This window comes from Arachis duranensis, chromosome 9 (assembly GCF_000817695.3).
Source record: "Arachis duranensis cultivar V14167 chromosome 9, aradu.V14167.gnm2.J7QH, whole genome shotgun sequence".
NCBI lineage: Eukaryota > Viridiplantae > Streptophyta > Magnoliopsida > Fabales > Fabaceae > Arachis > Arachis duranensis.
Window position 1 is genome coordinate 87,343,274 of NC_029780.3, and position 7,183 is coordinate 87,350,456.

The following is a 7,183-nucleotide window of genomic DNA, read 5'->3' on the forward strand; positions in this document are numbered from 1 at the left end:
GTTGATGGCTTCATCATTCTTTGTTGGCTCATTGTCACTATGCTTGGTTGCCCCTTGGTTACCATCCAATAACACTTTTCCACTTCTTAGTTGCACGACCTTGCATTCCTCCTTTGGGTTTGGAATGGTGTCACTAGGCAGTGAGCTTGATGGTTTTTCAACAGAAATTTGTTTTGAGATTTGCCCAATTTGCCTTTCTAAGTTCTTCATGGAAGCTTCTTGGTTCTTTGTTGTCAATTCTTGGTTCTTCATCATTTTCCCCATGAGCAGCTCTAGATTAGTGATCCTCTGGGAGTCTTGTGAGATTGGTTGGTTTTGGGGTGTTGATGGATGATGATAGGTGTTTTGATTTGTTGGGTGGTTATTGGGTGGATACTGGTTAGAGTTGGGGTAATTATTTTGTGGTTTTCTGTATGTATTTTGGTTAGTGTTTGGCTGGGGGTTGTGGTTTGTGCTTTTCCAATTGTTCTTACTTGAATTTCTTTGCCATGGTTGTTGGTTTTGATTATGGTTGTCCCCCCATCTGAGGTTGGGATGGTTCTTCCAAGATGGATTATAAGTATCACCATAGACATCATTTATTCCAGGATTTTGGGTGTGCATGTATTGGACTTGCTCTTGCTGTTGCTCCTCTTGAAATTCTTCATTCTGACCCCAAGTAGTTGATGGTTGGCTTGTGGCACTTACTGATGCAACTTGCAAGCCATCAATCCTTTTGGCAACTTGCTCAAACTGTTGTTGAATCTGCTACTGCATTATCTTAAGCTTGCCATGGAAAGGAGTAAGAAGGATTGGATGAAGACAGTAGGAAAGCAGAGAGACGGAAGGGACAAGCATCTCCATTCGCTTATCTGAAATTCCCACCAATGAATTACATAAGTATCTCTATCTTTATCTTTATGTTTTATTCGTATATCACCCATATCCATTTGACTTTGCCTGACTAAGATTTACAAGGTGACCATAGCTTGCTTCATACCAACAATCTCTGTGGGATCGACCCTTACTCGCGTAAGGTTTATTACTTGGACGACCCAGTACACTTGCTGGTTAGTTGTGCGAAGTTGTAGTGATCACAATTTCGTGCTACCACATACAGTCCAAAATTTTACATATATTTAACCACTACATGCTTATATTGCTCTTTTATTCCTCTTTTGCCCCTCTATGCTTATATTGCTTAAATACTATTTGCTTACCTATTTTTCTGCTTTGAGTTGATAAATTATATCTTGAAACTTCTATTTTTCAGGATATCTGATCCAAAGGGGAAAGGCAAAACTACAGCAGGCACGGGTAAAAGAAAGAGAGGAGACTCATCTACCGCCCTGTTAGATATCCTGCATGATGATTCCTGGTGTGAGAAGAACTTCTCTCCACAGGAAAAAGCGGATCAACTAGTGCCTGCCATTGATTCTATCAAGTTCACAAATCGTTACTGTGAACTAAAATATGATGTCTTTGGGACTAAAAGGCACCTATACTTGGAAAAGACCCTCCGTATTCTAGCTAAACTACAACTGTACACTACAGAATAGATAAAACAAAGAGGCTGGTTCTTTCTGGAGAGGAACTTGATGGAAGTTAATGCATCCTGGGTCCGGGAATTCTATTGCAACTATTATAAGACAACCCTGGATGCAGTACAGCTCGGAGAAAAACAGATTCTAGTCACTGAGGAGGCAATTGAAGATATCTTCCAGTTCCTGCCTAAATCTAATCAGTCAGATGGTTATCAGAGGGCTGAGGAAGATATGAGATTTATGCGATTTGATTGGGAAGCAGTGAAGCGAACCATATCCATTGACCCAACTGCCCCATGGGTTATGGGTAAGTCAACAGTAAACCTAAAAGGCATCAAAATCATGTATCTGAATGATGAGGCTCGCCTATGACAGCAAATTCTGAGCAACTATGTGATGCCAGCACTCACGAGACGGAGGTGCCAGTTGCCATGATTACTCTTATCTGGTGGAAGGTAAGGACCTGTACCTTCCTCGGTTCATCAGGCATTCCATGGCTAAAGTTCATGTTAGAGGCACTCTGCCCTTCCCTTATTTGATTACCCAGTTGGGCCGCCGAGCTGAGGTGCCCTGGGAGCTTGCGGATGAAAAACCACCTGCGATCGACTGCAAGAAGATTATCCCACACAGTAGGAAATTCCAGGCTTTGGGCTATAGACCACCCTTTCTCATTGCCTCCGTGGAGGCGGCTACATCTTTTACTTTCCCTTCAGCACCTACGGCACCAGCCACCACCACAGCACCCCCACCTACTTCAGAGCCCGTCTACCACCTTGTGCACCGCATATTCGAGCGCCTGGACCAGATGGAGCGTCGCAACCAGCAGCGATATGAGCAGTCTAAGCATCGCAGCAAGCGCCGTTATGAGCATTTAAAGTTGATGATCCGGTCCGGCCACCATGACATCCCCTTCGACCCTAACATACTATCAGAGCCATCTGAGGAGGAGGCAGATGACCAGGAGGAGCAGGCAGGAGCGGAGATGACACTTCTTTACACCCAGCTTGATTGAGCATCGAAGATGATGCTATTATTTAAGTGTGGGGAGGTCGCCATCTCTGGCGAATCTTATTTTGGTGAACTACTTTCAGAGTCTTTTTATCCTATTTTGTTTATTTTTTGTATTTTTATCTTATTTGACTCTCAGTACTTGCACATTTTCTTTTGCTGTATTTCTGATTACTTTATTATATTTTGCATTTTGGGCTGTATATATATCTTATATATTTAGCTTAATTTGCACTCTTAGCTTATTAGTTGTGATATAGAAAATATGGATTATTTAGTTTAGTTTACCCTTTTAGCATATGATAATTTGGTTTAAATTGAGAATAAAGAGTAAACTAGAAACTTTAGTTTTTCAGAATCACAACAATCCACACACCATATATATATAGTAATAAATGTTGGTAAATTGACAAAAAAATTTTCAAGGAAAATACTTATTTTTATAAGAGTCATTCAAAGATTCACATTGAGTTGAATGGAAACTCTTAATTTCTACTTGCATGATATAAATAACTGATATATGATTTTTGAGCCAAAGAACACACAACCCGTGAGTTTCTGAGCTTAATTGCATGGTTATATTATTTAACCATAGTTTTCATTCCTGTGTGTTTCGCCCTTCTTCTCTTTGCTTGCAGACTTTACTTTGTTTCATTCTATATGTCCAATATTCAATGTATTTACATGCATGCATATGATTGAGGCCATTATTTGCTTTTGCTCACTTATCTCAAATAGCCTACCCTTTTAAATCACCCTTGTTAACCACCTTGTGCCTTTGTATCCCCATTTATTCTGAATACTACCACTTCACTAGCCTTAAGCAGAAAAACAAATTAAATATCCCAAATTGAATCTTTTGTTAGCTTAAGATAGAGATTGTGTATCAATTAAGTATGGGGAACCGTGGGAACTTGGGTTGATAGGAAGATATTGAATTGATAAAATATTTGAAATTTGGGTGTGTGCTCATGTAAGACCAAAATAATTAAAATACTATGTGCATTGATAAGTTGTGTTTATTTTCTCAGATTAAAAAAATCCCTATGATTAATTAAATAAATAAGGGGACAAAATTATCCCAATATTAAATTTAGTGAAAGATCAATGCACATGTGATAAATTCTAAAATAAGTTGGTACATGAGTATGTGATACAAAAGTAGCTAGGTAAATTTTAAAAATTGTATAGAGTATGTATATGTTAGGTAAGATCTTAGACTAATCAAGGATTCAATTTATAGCTCACTTAGCCTTATATATACACCCTCACCTTTACCTTAGCCCCCATTACAACCTTGAAAAGACCTCATGATGTTTGCATGTGTACATTAAATATTTGTTGATTGGTTAGATGAAGAACAAAGTTTTAGAAAGCATGACTAAAGAAGAGTAGAGTGATTAACCCCAAAACACTGAGTGATTAGAGTGTAAACACAAATCCAGTGAGGGTTCAATAGCTCAATTCCATATATCCATGTTTAATCATTGCTTGTCTTGCAAGTTTATGAATTCTTTTTATTAGCTCAACTCAATTGTGAATATATTTTAATATGGTTCAACCTTTGTTGTGCATAAATGATTCCTTGAAAAATTTGACTTAATTTGACCACATGTAAGCTCTATGTGTATACACGTGGATATTAATTAGAATTAGATGATTCATTTAGGTAGCTTGCATTTAGATAGATTGCATTGCATAGATTCCACCATTATACCTTCACCCCTTTATAGTTTCTCTTGAATTAAGCATGAGGACATGCTAATGTTTAAGTGTGGGGAGGTTGATAAACCACTATTTTATGATATTTCTTATGCTCAATTGAGTGGTTTCTATCAAGTCTTTGCTCACTTATTCATATGAATTGCATGGTTTTACAATTCCTTCCTTATTCCTTAATATATGTGAAAATATGTTTTCTAGACCATAAAATTATTAATTTTAATTATCCTTTATTACCATTAAATGCCGTGATCCGTGTGTTAAGTATTTTCAGGCTTTATAGCGCAGGAATGGCTAAGAGAATAGAAAGGAAACATGCAAAAGTGGAAGGAACGTGCGAAACTAAAGTTTTGACAGAAATGGCAGCGACGCGGATGCCTGACTCATGCAGAACCCAAGTGACGCGCACGCATGGATGACGCAAACGCATGCCTAGCGCAAAGTACAAGTGACGCATACGCGTGACTGACGCGTACGCGTGACAAGGAAAACTTCCAAATAACGCGCACGCGTGACCCACGCGCATGCGTGATGGACGCCACGTGCAGAAAGTTGCAGAATTCGCCCCTAGCAATTTCTGGATCATTTTCGGCCCAAATCCAAGCCCAGAAAACACAGATTAGAGGCTAAAGTGGGAGAATGCATCCATTCAAAGGGAGGATAGATACAACATTCATAATTCATAATTTTAGGTTTTAGATGTAGTTTTTAGAGAGAGAGGCTCTCTCCTCTCTCTTAGGATTTAGGATTTAGGATTTCTCTTAATTTTAAGATTGCTTCTTCTCCATTCCAGGTTCAATGTTCCTTTAATTTAACTTCTCTTCTACTTTTATTTGTTCTAGCTTACTAGTTTATTCTATTTTTCTTGTTGATTCTCTTTTTAGCCAAATTGGCTTATGAACTCTTCATGTTAGATTTTAATTTCTATTTAATGCAATTTGAGGTATTTCAGATTTATGATTTTAATTTAGCTTTTTATATTCTTAGCTTTAATTGATGAATTAATTAAGAGGAGACACTTGAGTTGGAATGCTCAAGTGGATAGTTAATTTGGAAGTTGTTAGCTAATTCTCTATTTACTAACACTAGACCTTCCCAAGGGAGAGGACTAGGACTTGCGAATAAGAGTTAGCTCAATCACTTGACTTTCCTTTATTTAGTAAGGGTTAACTAAGTAAAAATAATAACCTTTTGATACTACACTTGAGAAAATTCCATCAAGGATAGAACTTCCAATTAATTATACCTCCGGTCAAGGCTTTTTAATTTAATTACATAAAACCTCTTTTTAATTTTTATTGCTTTAATTTACAATCATATGCTTGTGCCCATTGTCCAAACTCCAAATTTTTCAGAAAACTCATAACCAATAATAAATACACCTCCCTGCAATTCCTTGAGAGACGACCCGGGGTTTAAATAGTTCGGTTATAAATTTTATTGGGTTTTGTTACTTGTAACAACCAAACTTTTGTACGAAAGGATTTTTGTTGGTTTAGAAACTATACTTACAAAGAGAGCTTATTTGTAAAATTCTAGACCACACAAGAATCCGTTCGTCACTTCGACCTTATTTCTTCTTTTTCTCTGAGATGCTTTCTGGTGAAAATACTTCGTGTTTCTATCACCACGTCTCAGCTAGTTGGCTTTTGATCTTTGCGACCACCAAATTTCCTCCAGTTTCAATCATTCATCCAGTTTAGCTTCTACCCTGGTGTTCCTTAAAACCTCTTCGGTTTGTTGGATTGAGTTTTAGTGGGCTAGTTCTTTTTGTTCTTCTCTAATCTTCTTTGGGATATTCCCAAAAATTTTTCCCCCCATCTGTCTATCCTTCTCCCGCATTACCCTAACTTTTCTTCAAGCGTTCCTGTGCCATTTCTCCAAGATTCTTCAACAACCTTGTAACATTCTTCATTCGATAACCAAATCTCCTCAAATTTGAAATGACGGTCGCCTCTCCTTCTTTTCCTCTTTTCTCCCTGTAAGTCTATTAGAATTGGACTGTTATTTGATTTGAACCTTCTTAAGTGCTGGACTGTTGTTATTGGAAAGAGTTCTTTCATTCTACATTCGCTAAGGCCCTATCCAGATGTTCTTGGATGTTCCTATCACCCGACTACCCATTTGACCATGTAAAAGGATGACCATCAAAGCCTAGGTCCAACAAGCTATTTGATTGTATGGCCTCTATGAAGCCCTCTACTTGAGATAGCACAATTGGGTTTCCTCTTCTCTTCTCATTTTGATTTAACACCTGATTAAAATCTCCAAAAATAATCCAAGGTAGTCTAGAATTATATCCAAGCGCATTTAAAATATCCCAACTAACCTTTTTGTTTTGGTTTTCCAGGCATCCATAGAAGCCAGTGGCTTTCCACTTTCGATCGCTGTCCTTCTCGGTTACCTCCATATCTATGTGATTTGTTGACATGGATACTAACTTTCATTGCCCATGGATTTCCAAGCCCACGGCACTTCCAACTTAGTGTTTTCATAATTCTTGGCATGGGTGCCCTGCAGCCTCTGCCGTTCCAGCTTCTGCTCTGTTAGCCTTTCTCTTCAGTGGTGGTTCTTTATCATCTATTCCCATCTCTTCATTGTTGCTATTTTTTCTTTTCCTCCTATTTGTTCGACTTTCTCATTCCTCTCCACAGATAAGTCTGCCTCCCACGCTTGTCTTTTCCATTTCTTTCCCGCCATCTTTTCTCCTTCTGTCATTTTGTTTGTTATGTCCATCAGCATGTTTACATTCTCCTTGTTCTGTTCTTGCAGTTGTGGTTGTCTTTTCTTTTTAGCATACTTTTGGTCCTATTCACTCAACTTATCTTTAGATCCTTTATTCACCCTACCATATTCCTTCGAGATTTCCTCTCTTCCTACTTCCACTGGATCTTTGTTTTCAACTGTTGTAATCCCTTTTCTTTTTTCTA